The 22,971-nt window shown below is 47.6% G+C and overlaps 1 long non-coding RNA gene across 1 annotated transcript; it reads right to left on the reverse strand.

Moving 5' to 3' along the window:
- Positions 1-3,379: 3,379 nt before the first annotated feature.
- On the reverse strand, positions 3,380-15,735 carry LOC112834883 (uncharacterized). Its single transcript, XR_003211058.2, has 3 exons — positions 15,469-15,735; positions 9,372-9,431; positions 3,380-3,713 (listed from the first exon to the last, which is right to left on the reverse strand). It is a non-coding gene; the product is annotated as an uncharacterized lncRNA (long non-coding RNA).
- Positions 15,736-22,971: the final 7,236 nt, after the last annotated feature.

The following is a 22,971-nucleotide window of genomic DNA, read 5'->3' on the forward strand; positions in this document are numbered from 1 at the left end:
GTTGGCGGTGGGTGGGTCTTGAGGGGGAGGTGGCTGTGTCGGGGTGCATCTTGCCCTGCTCTCCCGTGTGGGGGTGGGAAGGAGGGGTTGGAGAAGGCAACAGTTAAGAGAGCTACAGAGATAAGAGGAGACCCAGCCCCTGTGCCTCCTCTCCCCCAGGCTCTGCTTGGCCTGGAGAGACCCAAAGCACAGCGTCCTCCAAATGGCGGGGGGGGGGGGGGGGGGGGGGGGGGGGGGCGGGGCCCGGCCTGGGACAGAGCCAAGGAGGGCCCCGGGAGCAGGGTGGGTGGCTGAGTTGTGTCTGGGGCAAGTCTCCAGCCTTGAGATGGCACCAGGCAAGGGGTGGGCAGAGGCTACTCAAGGCCAGCCCAGGCAGAGGAAGGGGGAGGCTGGCTGGGGTGTGGGCCTGTCTACACAGGGGTTTCCTGGCCAGAGTTAGCCGTCTTGGCGGGGCGGGGTGAGTATGCCCATCTGGGAGGCTGTCAGCTGCTGAGAGCTTGCCCTGGTGCCTTCCTTCCTCTCACCCTGCTGACCGAGTGGCACCCGGACCCACCTGAGCCAGAGGTCACCTTCCTTCTGGTGCAGTCTGGGGGCCTCCGGAGGCCTGCACAGAGCATGTCTCCTCCACGAAGCCTCCCAGGCTCTGCCTGGGCTACGCCTCTGTGCTCGGGACCCTCCGGCCCCCTGAATGTCCTCCCACTCTGCTGGCACTGACACTGCTAAATCAAGTAGTTCTTTGCCAACAAGTCCCCCTCCCGGGCTCCATCTCTCCATCCCAGCACACCCCGCCCTTCCTTGTCTTCCGCTTAACTGCTCTAGACAATTCCTTACAGCCCAAGGACACGGCCCTGACCCTCCGGTCTATTCAGGAGCTGTCCCATCTATGACTGTGGCCTCCTCTCCTGTAGCTCTGCTCCAAGCTCTTCGCGCTTGGCCCATGGCTCTCCTTCCAGTCTCCTTAACTCTGGAGGTGCCGTTCCCTTTGCCTGACTGCCTGGCCTCTCTTCTCCACCCAGGGAAATCCCACTCCTGCTCGAAGACCTGGCCCTAGGCCACCTCCTCCTGGAAGCCCTTCTCAGATCTGCCAGGGTTGAAGAGTCACGGCACCTGCCCGTCTCCCCTCCCTCCTCCTCCCTCCCTCCCTTCCTTCCTTCTTTTTAACAAATAGGCACCGGGCAGCTTCTGTGCCAGGCCCTGTCACAGGAGCTGCAGCCTCCAAGCTGCCAACATGTCTCTTCCTTCATGGAACTGGCATTCCGGGTGAGATGATCAATCAGTGTGAGCCCAGGAGGTGGGAATACGTGCCTTGAAGAAACATAGAGCAGGCTCAGGGGGCAGGACAGGGGGCAGTGGGGCGTGGTCAGGGAAGGCCTCCAGCACAGAGGAGTCGGAACAGCCCCTGAAGGAGGTGGGGGCGCAGACACCCCAGCGGCAGGGCAACTGCGGGCTATTCCCACAGCATGGCCCGGGGCCTGGGACAACGCTGGGGCCTGTATTGCATCGTGTTGCCAGAGTGATGGTTGTTCAAGCTTCTGTTTGCTCTGGCCTCTGGAGCCACTCGTGGGCAAGGACCGTCTCCTGGCTCTCTGCATCTCCCCCGGAGCCTAGCCCGGCGTCGGGCACGTGGGGGCACCCGGCACCTGCCCTCAGGTGGCAGAAGGAATGGCTGTGCGAACGCAGGAAGAGGTGAGTGCCTTTCTGGACATGTGCCGGGCACCGCAGCGTCTGTCTCCCTGCGTCCACTCACGCCCCCGTGCCCCAGGAAAGGTGACAGAACGCTCCCCTCCCAGGAGCTCCATCCTGGAACTTTCCTCTCTTGGATGAGAAGCTGACCACCCGGAGCGTCTCGGAAGCCCCACACAGCTGGTCTTGCACTCTTCTGTCCTGCCCTGCCAACAGAGAGAGCCAACACAGATGTGTCTCCCAGGGTCTGGGATGGAGGTTCCCTGGGCTCTGGCGATAAGGGAGCATGACTTTGAAGGTCTGCATTGTTTCCTTGTTTGTATTTTTACTTTATGCTTTATTCTCTTCAAAGATGGGGTTGGAGACACAGAAGAATCAGGACTCAAGACTTTTCTTTTGGTAAGAAATCCACAATGAAAGTCCTTAGAAATGTTAGCCTTGGGACAAGTGAAATCTAAATGATTCTGGCTACAGGTGTGATCAGCAAATCACCCCAGACCCGGTGGTCCCACCATCTTGTGCCTGTAGGAGCAGGCAGGCCCCTTGGGGGTCTGTCCTGGTCCCCGCCACCAAGCTAGAGGGGGCATCCCAGCGCGGCCAGGAAAGCTGGCTCCCAGTGCAGCCGAGGCCCTCACCGTCCTTCCCTCGGCCGCTCACCAGGCACGCGCACACCCTGGAGATAGCACTGTTGTCAACTACGGTGATTTCAGTCCTTCTGTTTTTCCTTCCTGGAGACCAGGACCTTCCTGAGGTCCGTCCATACGGAGCTCCTCCCATGCACTCCCCGGGCCATTTCCTCCACAGGCTGCTCCCTGGGGAGGAGTGAGTCACTAGATCCGTCATTGTCCCTCTGCAGAGGGGTAGGCTGCCGTGAGGGGCTGGGGGTCCCACTAGGGTTTTCTTTGGCCCTTTCCTCCTGGCTCAAGAAAAGCAGAGTTCTGTTCTAACTTGGAGCACGTCTAAGTGATGGCCCAAGCCTGGCAGGCCGCTGGTTTTCTCTGGCAGGGAAGGAGCTTTTCACAGCTTTCGGCCGTGGGAGGGCTGCTGTCTTTGGGGACAAGAAGACTTCCTGCTCAAACCCGCTGCGGCTGGTTAACCATGCGACACCAGGAGAGGGCGCCCGAGGACCGGCCAGCTCTCTCATCCTGGGGTCTCTCCCGCCACCCAGCGCCCGGCCCCCCAGCCTCTCCGACCCTCCGACCCCAACGCTTGACTCCTGGAGCCCTGACCAGGGAGCCCGAGGATGAGCTCCAGTGGAAACTTCCTTTAACAAGCCGGCTCGTCTTGGCAAATCATGTCTCCCCCCGGGCCCCCATGTTCTTCACCTGGCAAGTAGAGATTAAAATGAAAAATGAAAAGAACCACCACCCCGTCTTGCCAACTGCGTGGAACATGAGTCTGTATGAAGCTCCAACCCGCTGCGGCTGAAGACGTGGCTTAGAAAGTGCAGGGCAGTGTGTGCATACGGGCTTGTGGCTACATTTTTTGTTTAAATAAATGCACTGCCATCTGGGGGGAGACAGCCAGTTGCGGGATGTATCAGCCTTTAAAAGGGGGAGGTAATGAAAAATATTTCAGTCAAGATCAATTTTCTGAAAAATAAAGAAAAAGCAAGAGTTAAGTGCTAGTAGTTAACCAGAAACTGTCACCCATCTCTTTTCCTTCTGCCAGATGATATGAATACACAGTTTATGGAGAAAGAGAAAAGGTAAAACGTTTATTTGTGAAATAAACAGAAGAGGGCAAGTTGTTGAAATATGGAATCAAGCCGATCTTCGTGGCTGCTTTGCTCTTTGATATCTCCAGTTTGGAGTTACGGTGTTTTCACACACCATTGCCAAGCGTGGGGACATCCGTCACTCCTGGAGCCTTGTCTTGAGTCAGTTCTGACCCTGTCTCTTGTTCAGAGGTGGCCTCCAGCTCTCAGGGCATGGGTCCCCTCTCTTCGGTGTCCCAGTGACTTCCAGCCCGAGTGCGGTGACACTCCCTCTTCCTGGTCCTCCTGCAACATTGGTGAGCAGTCGTGCCCTCTGAGTTTGAAACAAGAATTAAAATCTGCATTCACAAAGTGGTGACTGGAGGGTGGGGGAGGCAGTCTGACAGGGTTCCTTTAACCCACCCACGGCTCATTCTCCACGACCGTTTTCAAGCAGACCTCACTCTCCCCAACCTCCCTATGTGCCCTTCCATCCTAGGCATCGGAGGACCAAGTGTCCTGCTCCCGGAAGAGGAAAGAACAGCCGCCAGCTGGGCACTGGCCTGTGAGCCTTCCAGCCTGCCTCGTCCACACCGGCTTCTCCCCTGCCCTCCTGTAACAAGAGGCAAGGGGTTCCTTGGAGCCTCACTCCATTGGTTCGCTGACCCCACCCTGCGTCTTGATTTCTCCTTCTCTCTTGGATCAAAATGCTCTGTCGCTCCCGTTGCAAAAGAAAACCTTACTCCCAGCTGCCCGCCTTCTGCTCTCATTCTCAACTAGGCTTGTCAAAAGAGCTTTCCACACATCTTCCTGCCCTCCCTCATGTCTCCTGATCCTCAGTTCACTCCAGGTGGGGTCCTGACCCTGACCCTGCTTTCTCGTCACTGCCTTTGCTGGGGTCACCAGTGGCCTCCATGTTGTTAAAGCCGGCAGACACAACCAAACAGCTCTCCAACTTGCCCTCCGAGTCCCTAACAGGCCGGTTGCCATCTCGCTCCTTCTTCGGTCCCTCCCTCCCGTTAACTTCAGGGACCCCATTCTACTGGCTGGCTTTCTTCCTCTGTTTCCTTTACAGGCTTTTCCACGTTCCCTCCCTGGACGGCCTAATGCTGGAGGTCTTCAAGGCTCTCTGTCGCACCCTCGTTTCTCTTTCAGTCTTTTCGGTATAGAAAATTTCAAACATAGATAAAAATAGAAAGAAGAGTATGATGAACCCTTATGTACTCATCACCCATCTTCAACAATTACCGACTTAAGGCCTACGTACTCATAATAGTCTTTCTTCCCCTGGTTTACTTTGAGGTAAAGTACCATACTCCCCATTATTTTATGTGTAAATGTTTGGTATATTTGTCTAAAAGATAAGGACTCTTAAAAACATAGCCTTCATATCATTAACACACTTCAAGTCTATTTAACAATAACTGGTTAGGTCCATGGGTTCTCTCCTTAGGAATCTCATTGACATTCAGGGTCTTAAGCAGCCTTCATAAGCCAGTGACTCCAGGCTTAAATCTTCAATCCAGATCTTTCTTTCAGCTCCAAACCCTATGTCTAATTCTCTATTTGACATTTCCACGTGCCGGGTTTGGAGGCACCTCAGATGTAATGTGTCCCAGACAGAGCTCATGATTTTCACCCTCACTCTGCTCCTCCTCTGGGCCAACCCTGTCTTGGCAGATGTACCAGAACCCTGGGTACACCTCCTTCATTCACCTTTACCCCCGCCTCCAATCCATCACCAGATCCGGTGAATTCTTCCACCAGAATATATCCTGACAAGCCATTCATTTCTCTCTCTCTCTCTCTCCACAGTCATGCCAAGCCACCGCCCTCCCTCACCTGCACTGCAGAGGCCTCTAAGTGGCTTTGTTTCTCTCACTTGCACCCTCTGCTGAGCCTCAGCTACACACATAGCAAGTCCATGTCAGAAGAACTATCTGTCCTCCCAGTTAGTAAATTATCACTGCACCGAGCCACTCCCCAGCCCGGGGCTCCAGCCCTATCCCAACCACCAACCTGCCTCCCTCCAGTAGGCCCCAGCAAGGGACCTCAGAGACTGTGCTATCCTTGGAGGCTCTGTGCTCAAATATTTTAAAATTCATATGGTATTATGATGACCTAAGACTTTCGGTAACTTCCCTAGTGAGATTCAAGGGAAGATCCAGAAAACTTGTGTTCTCCTACCCTCCAACAGCCAGAATAACAGATTAAAAAAAAAAATATATATATATATATATATATGTGTGTAGCCCTGCCTTGGAGAGGAGAGGGAATTGTGATGGGAGGGTAGATGAGAGGAACCTTTGGGGTGGCTGGTGATATTCTTGTCTAGATCGGGGTAGTGATTACACAAATACATTGACTTCATGAAAATCAGTTGGGCCGAGCACTTAAAATTGTGTACTTTTCTATCCTCTGTTATATTTCCCTAGAGTTTACTTAGAGCATATCACCCAGAATTTCCCTGTGGTTTCTGCTCAAGGGGAGAGCATGCTGTCTCTTGATCTGACTCTTTCTCTTGTTTACATTCTCTCCAGAAGGTTCTGGTACTGTCATGGGCTCCTGTACCATCACTGAGGAGCTCTGCAGTGGTCTGCCCTCCCATGCCGTGGGTCCGCACCATGGGTGCTGCACCGGAGGCCCAGCCTCTGTGGATGGATGGGTTGGAACAGGCCCCTTCTCCTCTCTCACTGCTCCCCTTCAGCGTCCGCAAGATCCACGACTCCGGGCTATTCAGGCAACGGGGAATATCTTACGTAGGGGCTGGGAGAGTTTCTGGAGTTACTGAGAGCCCGGACAAAGATTTAAGTTCAGGCTATTTGGCACTTCCCCTTGAACCTCACAGGGGGAGATACCTAAAGATTCAGGCCCTTAACGTAAAACCGTGAAAAGCCACTCAATCTCACTGCTAATAAGGGGAAATGCAAATTGAAATCCCCGTGAGTCACCATTTCATGCCCATGAGCTTGGTAAAAACAGAAAAGTCTGATAATACTAAGTGTGGGCAAGGATATGGTGAGTTCCAACGTTTGCCAGTGGGAGTCTAAACTGGAGAAACACTTTCCCGAGCAGTTTGGCAATAGCCAGAAGAGCTGAAGATGCCCCTGCCTCATCGCCCCGGGTGCCCGTCCCCACTTCTCGGTCTCTGCCACAGGGGAGCACGGGAGTCTTGTCAGGAGGAGAATCTTCTTCTAAGATCATGTGTAACAGGAAAAAAAGGGGGGGGGAACACCCAGAAAATAAAATTTTGACCTTGTGGCCTGTTTATGTAACAGTGACAATGAATGAACCACAGCCACATATATCAACATGGTTACAAACAAAGACATAAGGCTGAGTGGAGAAAACAATTCACGCAAGGAGGGTTCGGTATGGCACCTCGGGGACCAAGCTTGAGGACCTGCAGATCAGTACTACAAAACGCGTATGGGTGCATAAGTGTGCATTGAAAGGATGAAAATGTTCATGGGAGTGACCACTGCATGACAGTGGATGCTTTAGGAGAAGGAGGGCAGGAGGGGTCCACAGGGCACCTGAGCTCAGCTCTTGTTCCATTTCTTAGAAGTGAAAATATGAAGTAAATATGGTTTAGTGTTAAATCTGATAGAGCCAGGTGGTGGGAGGATTTTTTATTGTCTGTCCTTGTCCGTATGTTTGATATTTCCAATAAAATCAATCAATTAATGAAAAAAGCTCCTCCCACTCCAGATGGCTCACCTGTCCTGGGTTCAGTCTTTGCTCCCCAGGACTTGCCCCCTCTTCTTCAAGGAGCTTAGTTGGAAGAATCTAAAGCACAAAGTGGAAAGTTCCACACTTCTCCCAGGCTAAGCCCCTCCATGGAGTCTTTTCCTTAACACCACATCCTTCACCAAGGACCTTTGGTCTGCGTAGGGCACAGCGTCAGCCTGATGCAAGCATGCTGTTTAGGAGCCACACTGGCCGGGTCTGACCGCTGGCTCTGCCACTTGTCTGCGGGACCTGGGACAAGTTCCTTCGACTCTCTGTGCGCCAGGAGGGAGGGAGCGCCAGCAGAGAGGGTGGCCCAGGCGGCCGGAGAGGGGAGCAGGGGCAGCTCCCGGGGGGGCAGGTGACCCTCATCCTCTGCTGAGCTGGGCTATTGGCACAGATGGACCAGATCATATTTCTCTATGGCGGCAGGAAAGGGCCACATGCGGGATTGAGTTATTTTAGCAGCAATCCTTTCCGTTTCAGTCCTAACGTGTGTGCAAGCTCACTGGGGGCACCAAGAGAGTCTATGTGAAGCAAATTTGCTGTAGATCGCAGCAGACCCTTGGCTAGGGCAGGAACGAAAGCAAAGACTCCCCAGCCAGTTGCAGACCGACAGGCCCTGCCTCTGAAAACACTTTCATGGGTTTCCCTTTTTACACCAAGAGTTTCAGGGAAGCATGGATACGCTGCCCACCCACACTCTCTGCCGAGCGCTCCGGAATGGCCACGAACCCCTGGCATCTCCAGGCTCCCGCCTCTTGGAGGTGCTACAGCCACATCCCTGGGGCACCCATGGCCTGGAGAGACCCCATGGTCTCTTCCATCCTGTCTGCTTTATCTACCCCTACATACTGTCACCTGCATGGCCTTCTGTGATGCTTGTGGGCCTTGCTGAGATGGGGGAAGGGGGAGAGTTATGGGTTGAAGTGGGTTCCCCCCTCCAATTCATATGCTAAAGTCCTAACCTCCAGAACCTCAGAATGTGACCAGATTTGGGAATGGAGTCATTGCGGGTGGAACGGGTTAAGACGGGTGGGCCCTTCTCCAAGATGACCGCAGTCCTTATAAAAAGGGGAGACGTGGAGACAGGTGCACACACGGAGAGCACCAAGTGAAGGTGAAGTCAGCGGTCGGAGTGATGTGTTGACAAGCCAAGGAAGGCCCAGGACCGCGCTGGAGGCCACGGCAGGGTCGTGGAACAGACACCCCACTGCCCCCGGGAGGAACCAGCCCTGTGGACACCTGGATCTTGGACTTCCGGTACCCAGCACTGAGAGACAGTGCACTTCTGTTGCTAAAGCTCCCCAGTCCATGGGCCATCTGTCTGACAGCCACAGCAAACTAATCCAGGGACTAATATTACCCCTTTATGATGGAGGAACTGGGGACCCCCGAGAGCGGGGCTCAGTCAAGGTCACACAGCTGCTAAGAAAACCAAGCTAACACTTGATTGCCTCGACACTGTCACAGGATGTTTGACGCTTCATAGGAGGGAGTCAGGGAGTTCTTCAGGGGCTGGGAGGAAAAACATAATGCAATTTATTCTTCTATTAAGCATGACCGGTGACAACTGCTTTCTGGGTGGTCTGTTCTGAGCTGGATCTAGACGGTATTTGGGGAAAACAATACTTTCGCTTATCACCTGTACAAGATCATATAACAAGCCAAATTAATGTCATGGGACTCGTCATAAAGACTGCAGCCTTCAGACATGCTGTCAGCGCGCTGGGTAATTAGAACGAGTCTGGCACGTTTGGCGGCTTAATTTACGGCACCTTTGGCATTTTGGCGCAGCCTTGGCCTTCTGATCCAGGCGTCCTTTCTGCTTTGTATCCTTGGGTGTGGATGATTCTCAACTTCTTGCCTTGGGAGCACCCCCCCCACCCCCCCACCCCCCACCCCCCGCTCCTGAGACTCTGCCTTGCTGGTTCCCACGCTGTGCTGTCGGCTGGAGTGTGTGGAGGGGGGAAGGACAGGGCCGCTGGGGTCCGCCAACACGTATTCCAATGCCAGCTGTCAATCCAGAGCTGTGCGGCCTTGGCCAAGCCACATACCCTTTTGTGTCCTCGTTTCCCCACCAGTAACTCCAGGGGCTTGGACGGGAGGATTAGCTCTTTCCAAACTGGGAGGAGGGGGGTGATCTGCAAAGAAGGTAAAAGAGGCCAAGCATGGGGCTGGCTGACCAGCTATTTTTGGTGTTTAAAACTTCCTTATAAAGTGGTGGGTTTTTCTCCAACATGAGCCTGAGCAGGACACCCACCTGTCGGGCATCCGTCAGCCCGGCTTGGTCCTGTGATCTTGCCCATGCTCACCGGACCCTCTTAGGTGAAAAAGGCAGGAAACATGAATTAATTCTGATTTGTACAATTTAATTGGCAAGCAACTCTTCAAATAGAAGTCTTTTGGGGTGGTCTTATTAAAAGGCATGTTTGATTCTAAAAAGGTGGGGAACAATTGGGCTGAGGCCCCCAGATTGCTGCCTGCTGTAAAAGCCTGTGATCCCAGCCCTACCCTGGATTGGTGCCCTCAGGCTCAGTGATCCAGGTGGCGGGAGCCCAGCATCTGTGATCCGTCTTCGTCAGCTGCTGTGTCCCCTAACTTTCCTCCCTCCCCCGCTCATGCCATATCCTCCTCCCTCCTTGGGTTATAATTGAAGGTCCTCTGCTATGAAAGGGTTTCCATCTCCAATTTGTTGCCAGTTGCTAAGATCATCCTTGGCAATTTCTGTATATATCTTCGTGTTGAGAATGACTTTTGAATATGTCTTTGGGTCACACGTGGCATACCTTCCCCGTAAGAAGTGCGACCCCTTGAGCATCGGGATAGAATTATTTACGGCGTGTAACTGGATCTAGGGCCATGGATCCTTCCAGCCCGTGGCCAGGACCCCTGCCTCTGGCACTGTGGTGTCAGGCTCAGTGAGGGAGAATCTCTGAGGGTGAATCAGTGATGGCTGGTGCAGCTAGTCGGGGGGCCGGTCGGGAAGCAAATCCTGGTCCGACTGATTTTGTAAGCAGTGCTCCTTTCTCTGTGATGGCATTAGGCAACGTCTGTAGGAGGTGGACCCAGAGGGCAGGGCTGGCTTCAAGGGGCCTACTAACAAAATATAACTTTCGTGGGGAAAGAGAAGTGCCTTCCTCAGCTCAGGGGTGTCCAAAGGAGCAGCAGGGGGTAAGGCCAACTTTAGAGGCAGGTGGAGCAGTCTGCTTCAGGTCTGGGCGTGGGCTGACTCAGGGGTCCGCACTGGTACAGCATGGAAAGCCATGAAATCACAGACATTGCTATTGTCCACCCACTTCCCTCTTTTTCTCTAATGATAGAACTCCCTCCCCTTTTTTTTAAAGTTAGGCACTTAGCTGCCCCTCACAAAGGCTACTTTTCCCTGGCTCCCTGACTATGTGACTAAGTCCTAGCCAACGGAACGCAAGCCACAGTGAGGATGTTTTCTTAAAGAGAAGGAGTGTTCCTTTTTCTTCCCCTTTCCTTCTTGCTGCTCCCTGGAAGGCAGATGTGATGGCTGGTATCAGAGCAGCAATCTTGGCCCTGAAGTGACCTTGTAAGCCACACCTGATGGGACCACAAAATAGAACGTGCTTCTCCATGACCCTGTGGGGTGTCACACCAGTCCCAGTCCAACTACCTCTGGACTTTCTGTGTGAGACAGAAGTAAGTTTCCATTTTTGCTTAAACCATTGTTCCTTTGGGGTTTCTGTCTCCTTATCCCAAATTACTGAGAAAGCTGTGATCATTTTTTTTTTCAGTTTTTTGTTAATTCTTCTGATTACTTCTGGTGCTGATACGTCTCTAACACTTGCTTAAATCTCCCCTGCTTCAGCCAAGAGAACGTCACTCGTTGAGGCTCAGAGCCTTTGGCAGGCACTAGAATCTAACTGTAATTTATTGACATTGTTTTGTTTCTATGGTCTTTATTTTTAGGTTACCATTTACTTAAGGTAAATGATACTCTTTTCCATTTACAATAGTGACATGAGGTCACTTTCCTTTTAAAATAATTTACTTAAGCAAAACAATTGAATTGATTTAAAAGATATTAAGTGACTAAGAGTACAGGTTACGGCAGTGAGGGCGGAATCAAGGAGGCGGCTGGAGGCTGACTACAGCCGGGGAAATTAGGATATAGATTGTGCCACTTTGGAAAGAATTATCTAAATATTTCTTCCTTCAGCATTTTGTGGTTCTTGTTTTTGATGATTCAAAGTATTCTTGTAGCGGAGCTAAGCTACCTAATTCCCGAAGGCAATAATTTGGTAAATATTCCCCCAGACCAACCATGAGAGTTAAAAAGTGTGAGTGCTGCAGCCAAACTTCCTGTGTCCAATTCTTGGCTCCTGTGATGACTAGCTGTGTGACATTGGGCAAATTACTGTGTGTCTCTGTGCTCAACATCTCACCCTTCTAATGGAGTTGATGATGTTGTGGAGAGGATTAAATGATCAATCATATGTAAGGCGCCAAACTGAGCATCTGACGTACATTAAGTATGCAACAAATGGCAGCTATTTTTACTATGGTTATGTCTGGCTTGAATGCATCCAGAAGTCAGTGTTGAAAGCTTTCTACTAAGCTCTTGGATGTAGAATAATTCTGTCCTGATGCTCAAGATGTTTTATATCTTAAAGGTAGATTTTTCTCAGGTTTTCTATTATTCTAGTATTAGTATCTAATATTAGTATCTAATATTCTAATAAGAATATTCCAATATTCCTTTTCTGTTCCAGCTCTAATCCAGGATACCACATTGCATTAATCTTCACACTTACCTTAGTTACCTCTAATCTGTGACAGTTCCCCATTCTGTCCTCTTTAATGACCTTGCCACTTTTTAGGACTATTGGTCTGGTATTTTGTAGAATTTCCTGAAGTTCGTTTAGTAAAATGCTTTCTCACAAGTAGACTGCTATTATAGATTTGGGGGAAGAATCCCCAGAGGTGACATGTCCTTCTCACTGCATCATATCACAGGGTATATGATGTCAATATGTCTTATTACTGGTGATATTAATCTTGAGTGCTTGGTTAAGGTGGTGTCTGCCAGGTTTCTCTACTATACTATAAAGTTAGTATTTTTCTCTTTTTATAGTCTGTTTGTTAGAGGAGAGCCTAAAGTCAGCCCACACTCATGGAGAGAGAAATTAGGGTCTACCTCCTGAAGGGAGGAGTATCAAAGAATTTGTGAATATATGCCACCACAGTAATTAAGAAATATTTTGAGGAAGATATTTTGAAGCTATATCCTATTTTTTCATTAAACTTTCACCCACTAATTTGAACATTCGTTAGTGGATCTTGCCTGTAGCTATTGTTACTGGGATGTTCTAATGGTGATTTTCTATTTCTCCACTTCATTCTACATTTATTAGTTGGAATTCTTATGAAGGAGGAGGTGTCTCATTCACCCCCCCATTCATTTATTTATTCAATTATTTGTTTATATCAGTATGGACCAAAAGATATTTATTTTATTATTTAGGGATATGATCCAATACAAATATACCGGGAGCCTTTTCAGAAAGACCTGTGTCCTTTGACATGCTCTCATAATTTTTTTGAGCACTTCCTTACTTTCAGGTACTGCAGGATGCTCAAAGATCATCTTGATTTTCCCTGCCCCAGCTGAGAACCAAACATTTCCCCAAGGAACCCTGGTTCCTTTGCTTGGAGAATGGTATTTAGAAACCAAGATCTGAAGACTAGGTGTTCTTATCGCTATTGGGGTGTTACTGTTTCTAAATCCTTTCCGCGTATAGATTTAGGAATGTATGTATATATACCAACTCATGTGAACCCATCTCTCTTTCTCATCATCATCACAAATGAGTTTCTATTGATATCTCCAACACTAATCTAATACAACCAAGTTTATTCTAGCCTTCCTTTCTCTCTCTTGCTTATTTGTAACTTCTTTCTCCAATATTGAAAAGCCTTACTCTCAGGACTAATAGCAGAATGGAGATGGCAGAAGAAAGAATCAGTGACTGTAAAGGCACACCAATAGAAATCATCCAATCTGAAGAAGAAAGAGAAAGAAAGATTGAAAAAAGTGAACAACACCTCCAGGATTTGTAGGACACTATCACAGGTCTCATATCCACATTATTGAAGTCTCAGAGGGAGAGGAGAAAAGAATGGGGCAGAAAAAATATTTGAAGAAATAATGACTGAAAACTGCCCAAATCTGGTGAAAGACATAAATTTACAGATTCAAGAAATCCAGGGAGCCCCAAGAAGATAAATGTAAAGAAAACCACATCTGGATGCATTATAGTCAGAATATTGAAAACTAGAGAGAAAGAGAATATTTGAAAACAGCTAGAGAAAAATAACACATGACATAGTGGGCAACAGTAATTTTGATACCCACTGACTTCTTATGAAACAACATGGAAGCCAGAAAATAGCGGAACAACATCTTTAAAGTGCCCAAGGGAAAAATCGTCAACCTAGAATTCTATACCCAGCAAGTATATCCCTCAAAAAAGAAAGCGAGGTAGACATTCTTTTACATTGCCAGCAGATCTTCACTGGAAGAAAGGCAAAAGCAAACTCTTCAAGCTGAAGGGAAATTATACCAGAGGGAAGTGCAGACCTCCAGGAAGGAATAAAGAACATCAGTAATGGTAAATATCTGGGTAAGTATATAAAACTATTTTTTCCTTTTGATTTCTTTAAAAAACATATGATTATTTTAGAAAGAAATTAGAATAGTGTATACGGAGATGTAATACACGTGACAAGTACAGTATAAACAATGCTGGGGGTGGGCTAGTTTAAGGGATAAATGATGGAACTATACAGTTGTAAAGTTTCTACATCTTATTTGAAATAGTGTAATATTCACTGAAAAATCAAGGGTGTATACTATAATCCCTAGTGCAACCTCTAAAAAACAATGTAAATATTTATATTTAAAAGGCCACTAGATATATTAAAATGGAATTCTAAAATATGTTTATATGGCCCAAAGTAGGAAAGAAAGAGGGAATAAACAAACAAAAATGGAGGAGACAAACAGATAACAAATAATAAAATGGTAGACCTAATTCCAATCATGTCGATAATTAAATATTAGTGGACTAAGCACTCCAATTAACACATAGTAATTCGCATTATGATTACCATTATTATTGCTGTGGATTGCAGAAGAGTGAGGTCATTCTTCTGATCTGGTTAATCTTTCAGACTATCATACAACCCTGAGCATCGAGGGTTTGGCTTTGGGTTATCTGCTGCTTCTGGAAAAACCTTCCTTGTCCTCCCACCAGGCAGGGTGCTCCTGAAGGGACCATCTGTCTGCCTCCTTAAGCCCCTGCTGAGTTCCCAGGCCTGAGGATGGAATGGGTCCTGACCACATGCAGGGCATCCCAGAATCAGCACCCAGGAGGACACAACAATCATAGAATCCAACCCGGCAAATGTCTCAGTTTCCCTTAATAGAAATCTCTCATCTGATATTAGTTTTTAAGCAGATTTTTTTGAAAGGTAATCAACACGCACATTGTATGTTTAAAAACTGTGCAAAAAGTTTTGCAATTAAAAGTCAGCCTCCCTCCTATCCTGGAACTATAAATCAACAAACACAGAGTTTTGTTATGGGCTCAGCCTGAACCCCCTCCCAAGGGACTGTTGGCAGGGGCTGGGGAGGGACTGGTCACACCAGCAACAGGAGGAGTTGGGTTTTACATTCTTCTCTACTCAAGCAGATGTCTGCCTCATGTTCTTTTTTTAGCCTTTGAAACCAACTTCCTGGAATCTATGTCCTCACCATGGGTAAGCAATAATAGTATTCCAGAAAGCTCGTGTTTATGGAGGAAAATCCAGCTAAGCATAATGGGTTGGTTCTGCCAGCTTTATAATATACAGAATTTGCATTAAGAGGAAAGTCCTTCATAACTGAGAGTTGAAGGAGTATGGTTGGGGAGTGTAGCTAGAAATAATCTCTGCTGGTTAAATTTAGGGATTTTAAAAAAAAGCCATTGGTAAAACGCTATCCGATATTCAAATGGTTTGGAATTGTTTCTCTTCAGAGGTTAGGAAAGAGAGGAAAAGCCATGGGCTATGGCATCCAGTAGAACTGGTTTTTATTCCCATTCTGCCACAATAGCGGTGGCAAGTTACTAAACTCTGAGCCTCAATTTTCCCATCTGTAAAATGATCCTGGCACCTAGTAAATATCTGACAAATACAGTTTTCCTACCCAGCTCTCCCGACTCCCTGTGTTTTGGTGTTTTCCAGTTACCTAATAACAAACCATCCCCAACCTAGTGGACTAAATGGACAAGACATTGATTTTGCTAAGTGCTAAAGCAGCTTCTGATTATGGCTCCTGGTATTCTCACCCTTGTCTGATCCTCTGCCATTATCTGTGGCCGGACTAGTGATTTTCTCGCAATGAATGGATATGGCGAACATGATGGGATGTCACTTCCGTGATCAGTTATAAGATGGCTTCCATCTAGCTACCGTTTTTGCTCCATTGCCATGGCTTGCATGAAGTAAGCCACCGTGCGATGTGAGGCCCACATGACAGAACTGAAGGCGATCCTGCCAACGACCACAGGAGTGAGTGGAGCCTTCCCCAGGGGTCCCTGGAGATGATGAAAGCCCCGGCCAACACCTTGATTACAGCCTTTGAAAGACCCTGATGCAGAGGATCCAGCTAAGCCATGTCCAGATGCCCGGTCTACAGAGGCTGTGGGAACATAAATATTGTTTCAAGCCACAAAGTTATAGGGTAATTTGTTACGTAGTAATGGGTAACTAATATCTCAGGAATCTGCAGTTTGGAGAGGACTCAGCAGGGATAGTGTGTCTGTCTTTTACTTGTCAGCTAGGTGCGTGTGGAAGCTGGGAACTGAAATCATGTGAAAGCTCCCTCCTTCCTTCCTTCATAATAAGGAGGCTGGGTCTCTAGGGAGAGAGAGAGGGAGAGAGCGCACCAGATGAGACATAAGAAAGGAAGAGAGGGATAGAGAGATGGAGGGAAAGAAGGAGAGACAGGGAGAGAGAGACAGAGAAGGAGAGAGAAAGGGAGAGAGAGAGGGCGAGAGAGAGAGAGAGAGAGAGAGAGAGAGAGAGAAAGAGAAAGAGAGGGAGAGCACCACATGGAAGCCATATCACCTTTTCCAACCTAGCATCAGGAAGTACAACATCCCTTCTGCTGCATTCTCTTCATTAGAAGGAAGACCCCAAGGCTGAGCAGTACGCAAAGGGAGTGGAATTAGATTCTACTTTTTAAGCAGGATTGTCCAAGAATTTGGAAGAGCATGTGGGATCAGAAATATTGCTATTCCTCCCTTTGGGAAATGTGATCTGCCAGATTCGGGCCACTCAGTCTTCCTGCTTTCATCCGGTGTCCCCTTCATCATCATTGTCTTACTTGAGTTGGCCCCCTTTTGGGGATAGGGTACCCAAGTAAGAGAAGATTTCAGAAAAGTCTTTTTCCTAAGTGGTTCCATCTGCCAAGGAATCAACTTGGCCATACGCTCTATCTGCCTTAGGAGGTCTCCTCACTTTGTTCTTCTTTGAAGACACAATCGATGTGATATGCCAAATATACTTAGATAACCCATAACTGTGACAAGGAGGAAGCCCTGAAGGTCACTGACTCACTGAAGAGCCACTTGCTGGATGACTTACCAACTCTCTATGTAAGCAAATCTGCAAAGGCAACACTTCTTGGTGAGAGAAAGGAATGAAGTAGGGGAGGGATAAAGAGACAAAAGAGAGAGAGGGGGAGACAGATCACCAGATCAGACATAAGAAACAAATCCAGATAGATGAACAGGATTACAAAGATGGAAAGAGGAAAAGAATGGAAAACATGAAGTGTAAGAAAGCAATGACCCAGTCCTACCCAGAATAAGGACGTGGGTATAACACTGTTTTTAAGAAACAGCTTTATTGAAACATAACTTACATACTACACAATTCACTCACTTAAACTGTGCAATTCAATGGTTTTTAGTGTGTTCACAGGGTTGTGCAACTATCCTCACAATCAATTTCAGAGCATTTTATCACCCCAAGAGAAATCTTGTACCCACTTGCACTCCCTCCTCTTCCCCCTCAATTCTCCCAGCCCCGGGCAGCCACTAATGTACTTTCTGATAGATTTGCCTTTTGTAGACATTTCATATAAATAAAATGATATAATATGCAGTCTTCTGTGATTGGCTTCTTTCAATTAGCAGAATGATTTCAAGATTCATTCATGTTGTAGCCTGATCAATACTTCATTCCTTTTTATCACTGAATAGTATTGCATCGTGTTCAGACACCACATTTTATTTATCCATTCATCAATTGATGGGCTTTTGGGTTGTTCCCATTGTCTGGCCATTCTGACCCATGGTGATGCAAATATTTCATGCACAGGGTGTGGGCACATGCCTTCACCTCTCTTGGCTATATACCTTGGAGTGGAACTGCAGCATCACATGATAACTCTATGTTTAACATTTTGAGGAGCTGATAATTTGTTTTCTGAAGTGACCCTGGCATTGTATAAAAGTTCCAGCTTCTCCACATCTTTGCCACATCCTCTGTCTTTTGGGAGATGGCCATTCTAGTGGGTGTGAAGTGGCATTTCATTGTGGTTTTGATTTGCATTTCCCTGATGGCTGATGATGTTCCAAATCTTTTCATGGGCTTATTGACCATTTATAAATTTTCTTTCAAAAAATGTCTATTTAGATGCTTTGCCCATTTTTAAAATTGGGTTATTTGCCCTTCCATTGTTGAGTTGTCGAGTTTTTTATATAGTCTTGATACAAGTCCCTTATCAAATACATCATTCGCAAATAAATTGTTTCATGCTGTAGGTTGTTTTTTTCTGTTTTCTGGATTGTATTTTTAGTATCACAGAAGCTTGTAATTGTGATGAAGTCCATTTATTCTATTTTTTCCTTTGGTTACTTGTGCTTTTGGTATCCTACCTAAGAAGATTTTGCTTAACCCAAGGGCATGAAGATTTACCCCTATGTTTTCCTTTATGATTTTTATTGTTTAACTCTTGCATTTAGGTCTTTGATCCATCTTGAGTCAATTTTTTGCATGGGTAAGGAAGGGATCCAACTTCATTCCTTTGCATGTGGTTCTCCATAACACTTATACATTCACCTTATAAACACTGCTTTTCTGGACAAAGCAAGAGAAAGTGAGATACACTTTTCCCTAAGTTCAACCCTATTTTAAACATGAGATTTCTATGATCCCTTCTCTTTCTTCACTTTCAATTCTTGTATAATGTGAGTATGGGTACATTTCTAAGATAACTAATTGGGCCTCAGTCGTTCCATCTCTTAAAAAAAAATAAAGACAGTTATTCTCTTCCCTGGCTGCTCATTGGGATCGTCTAGGAGCTTTGCAAAGTACCCCTGACAGAGTCTTGTGCCCAGATATTCTGATTTAGTTGGTCTGGGATAGGTAGGGTCTGAGCATAAATATTGTTCCAAGTGTCTTGGGTGATTTTATTGTGCAGCAGGATCATCATCCTGCTCTAGATGGTCTCACTGGGGCTTTCTAGGTCTATGATTCTATGTTTCCATGGCAGTTCTGAACAATAAGACCCAACTGAGTTTAGTCGCAAATACCCACTAATGAGGTGTTTCCCTGTGGTTCGACAGGGCAGATCTGCCCATCTCTTCTGAGAGCAGATGGCAGTGTTTCTGCCTGGTCCTGGACCCCTGCAGTAGCCTCGAGGGTACCTCTGAAACTGTGAAGACCCCTGATAATGTTCCTGGGGCCGCTACTCCAGCCACACTGACTTCCACCGGCTGCACTCCTCACCTTTGCTGTTCCCTCTGCCTGAATGCTGTCCTTCCCTTCTCCACCGGACTTCCTCCTATCCACCCCCCGATCTCAGCTTACGCGTCACTTCCTCAGAGAAGCCTTTCTTCCTTCCTCTCCTCTCCTTCAGATCCTCCCTTAGATATTCCCATAGCATGGTATTTTTTGATCCCTGTGTCCCAACCATGATTAATTAGGAGAGTAATTATTTTCTAGAGTGTCTTTCTCACTAGGTTGCAAGACAGGGACCATGTCCCTCTCGATGGCCACTGTTGTATCCCCAGTGCCTAGAACAGTGCCTGGCATATACATAGCTGTCACCCAGTAAACAACTGCAGGATAAATAACCTGTAACTGACCTTGTAATGTGGAGAAGTCTTATCTCTGCTCAGTGCCCTCTCTTTAGAAGACAGAGTGGCCCCCAGGGATACCAACAAGGGGGAAGTCTTTCCTATGTCCTAAGTTGAGTATATGGGCTGGAGCATTTTTCTGGGTAGAGGGTCAATAGTTCTCATCAGATTCTTCAAGAGGTCTGTGGCCTCCAAAAAAGGTAAGGAGGCTGGCCTGGGTTTTCTCTATGGAGGTCCCTCTGCTTCAGGCTTCTGTACTTTTAAAATAATGTGTTGTCTCTCAGGAGCCCCTGGAGTGGAGATCCAAGCAATGGCTGGTTCCTTGGGGTCACCTGGTGGTGCTGGAGTGCATAGCATCCTTTGGGCAATAGGAGAACCCCCACCCCTGGGCCGGGGAGCAACTTCCTGTCTGGACAAGTTGTAGGAAAGGGTCTGATCCCATGCTCTCCACCCACGCTGCACTCAGCTTCCTCTGAGCCCCCTGGGAGCCCACATGGGAGTCCAGAGTCAGGAACCGAGTGAGCCTGGGTCTGGTCTGGGTGGAGGGTGTGCCAAGAGTGGCCTTGGGTGGAGAGGGAGGAGTCTCTGGCCTATGGAGTCTCGAGTCTCTGGCCTATGGAGTCTCAAGTCTCTGGCCAGACTTGAGAACAAAGACTGAGCTTTGTGTCTCTCGGTGGGCTTCCTTGAATCAGCTCCTTCACCCTCTTTCCATCCTGAGAGGCTGGCATAGTTTATGCCCAATTCACAGAGGAGGAAACTGAGGCCAGAGATGTGATGTGACTTGTCCAAGCCACACAGCTAGACAGTTGTGGAACTGGTCTCCCCACTACGGATGAACACCTCCAGCTTTCCCAGCCTCCTCACCTCCTCTCCTGGTGCCCCCAAGTTGAGCTTCCCTGGGCTTAAGAGTGTGGACTGGTCTTGCGTGCTTCTGCTGGAGGGAGTTAAGGGTGGGAAGGCAAGAGTCCTGTGGTCCAGTTTGTCCAGTTCTGCTTGTCATACAGCAGGCCAACAGGCCAGACTCCATGCCAAAGGCCTGGGGCGGGACAGAATGGCACCTGCAGGCACCATCTCAGCAGGGTGCTCCCCACGCTGCAGGACAATCCAAAGGAGGGCCCTGGTGTGAGAAGCACAGCGTCAAACAGTGGGGCTCATCTCCCCAGTGGGTGCCAGAGAACTATACAGTAGGAGCCAGGAAAGGTTTGATCCTTGGGGAATAAATCCGTGAACTGTTATTACTGAATCTAAGTCAGGTTGATGCTGGGAGGATGGCATTGTAGGCCCTCTGCCTTCTAGGCTTGGATGCCATTTTGTCTGGCCAGGCTCCCTATCTCCGCTCTGAGTTTGGAAGCCTTCTTCATCTTTTCCCCTCATGCACGGAGCTCAGGCCCTTACTGCATTGGACATTCCCTACTGCATTTGCCCGTTTGCTTGTCCGCAGCGCTCCTGGGCTCTGAGCATCTGGGGGTGGCACTGTGTTTGCCATATTTCATTTTGGCCACCCTGGCAGTCAGCCCATGGTCTGGCACATGGCAGGTGTTACCAAAAATGGTATGAAATGAGAACGGACCCAAGCACATAGTATCACGTAGCATGGCAGGGAAGTTTCTCACCTGGACAGGAATTCTGAGATGCCCAGAATGGAGTGGATGTCCATCAAGTTCACTGGAAAGACAAAAAGGAACAAGGATCCCTTGGTCTAGCCTCAAATCCCTGGCAAGAGAGTGTCTTCTGGCTGCAACGGCCATGAGCAGTTCTGTGTCTTTATTGGGCTATGCGGGTAGAGCCTTGACTTTGTAGGAGGCTACAGGTTGGTGTTTGTGAAGCTTGCAGCAACCCCAGGGAAAGGCCTCTCTTCTCACAGTGCCATTGCTATACTTTTCCTGTGGGTCAAGAATACAGTAAACTATCAGGATTTCAACCAATTTTAAATAGTTACTGAATTTTAAACACTTTGGAAAGAATATTATACACAGGAACTTATAAAAGATATTAAAAATACAAATAAGATGAATATGCATCTACTGTGCCTTAAGCTTAAGAAATTGTTTTCGTGTACTGGGGTATTGTATTATCATTCAATTCAAAACATTACCAAGCGTCCATTGTAATCACTCTGTGACTTCTTTGTACCCTTTCCAAATCCCTTCTCCATCTCTGGAGAAAATTCTGTTTATTTCTTTTTTCTTTATAATTATCATAGGTGTGTATTACAAACAATATATTATTTAGTTTTGGATGCTTTTGAAATTTGAGTGGAATCATATTGCATGTATTCTTTTATGACTAGCTTATTTTTTACTTATTTGCTTTTTAAAAAAAAAAACATTCTTGTAGTCTTTGTCCATGTTGGTCAATTATTGGTCAATAATTTTCACCGCTGGAAGATATTCCACTTGATGACCAAATCACAATGTATTTATCCAGTCTCTTTTCTTTTGAATACTATTTTGATGGTATATTTACTTTTTCCACCCTTTTACTTTCTGCATCTTTGTGTTTTAAAAATGTCTCTTGCAGATAGCTTGTAGCTAGATGATTTAAAAATCGAGTAATACGAACTTTATCTTTTCACTGGCAAGTTAATTAATCCACTTAACACTTGTTGTGACTACTGATAAAGTGCAGATCTATTTATATTACTTTGCATTTTCTACTTGCTCAATTTTCTTCATTTCTTTCCCCCCCCTTTTTGTTTTCTTTTGTACTGAGGACTCTCACCCACTCCCCCCTCCATTAATTTGGAGTTATATATCTTGGTTCTATCCTTTTAGTGGTTACCCTAGAAACTTTAATAAGCATACTTAATCAAATCAAATCAAAAGCTAATCAGTATCTTGACTCTCCTGTTCAAGGCTTTGATTTAAGCGCAATCACCCGTCTGACTTACTGGGGCAGACACACGCAGTGATCCATATTCCTGTACAGTCCTCTCTCCAGGAGTGCGGGTGGGACCTGTGACTTGCTTCTCGTCCATAGTATATGGCAGAGATGATAGGAAGTCACTGCCATGATTATGTTTCTTTATAGAGGATTCTGTGCTATCAGAAGAGAAAGACTTCTTTGCTAGTCTTGAAGAAGCAAAATCACATGTGTGAACGGTCCATAGAGAGGGCCTTGTGGCAGGGAGGTGTGCGAAACTTCCAAATGTCAGGGTGTATGGGTGTCTGGGTGGTGCAGGTGGGTGAGTGGCCGACTCTTGGTTTTGGCTCTGGTCATGATCTCAGGGTCCTGGGATCGAGTCCCGTGTTGGGCTCGCTGCTCAGCAGGGAGTCTGCTTCAGGATTTTCTTTCTTCCTCTGCCCCTGCCTTGGCTTGCTCTCTCTCTCTCAAAGAAATATTTTTTTTTTTTAAAGAAACCTTTAAATGCTGAGAGACAGCAGGAACACTGGGCCCTCAGTCATAAGTTGTGAGAAGATGAATGCTGTTGATGACTCAAGGGAGCCCAGAAGGGGGTTTCCCCAGTTAAGCATCTGATGAGACTGCAGCCCCACTGACCCCTGGATCACCCTTTCGGAGGGCGTGGGGGACGACATCCTGCAGATTCTACCTGCTATGGATACAGTCCTAACAAATGGCCCTGACCTTTGTCTTCAGCGTTTGGTGTAGGGATTGGGGTGGGGAAGGCCCACAACCTCTTCTCTCTGTGCTGTGAGCCAGATTGCAATTGCGATTTTGAGGTCCGTGTCTATATCTCCTTGT

Source organism: Callorhinus ursinus, unplaced genomic scaffold (assembly GCF_003265705.2).
Source record: "Callorhinus ursinus isolate GAN/ISIS: 27379988/994484 unplaced genomic scaffold, GSC_fseal_2.0 scaffold11, whole genome shotgun sequence".
In the NCBI taxonomy this organism is placed as follows: domain Eukaryota; kingdom Metazoa; phylum Chordata; class Mammalia; order Carnivora; family Otariidae; genus Callorhinus; species Callorhinus ursinus.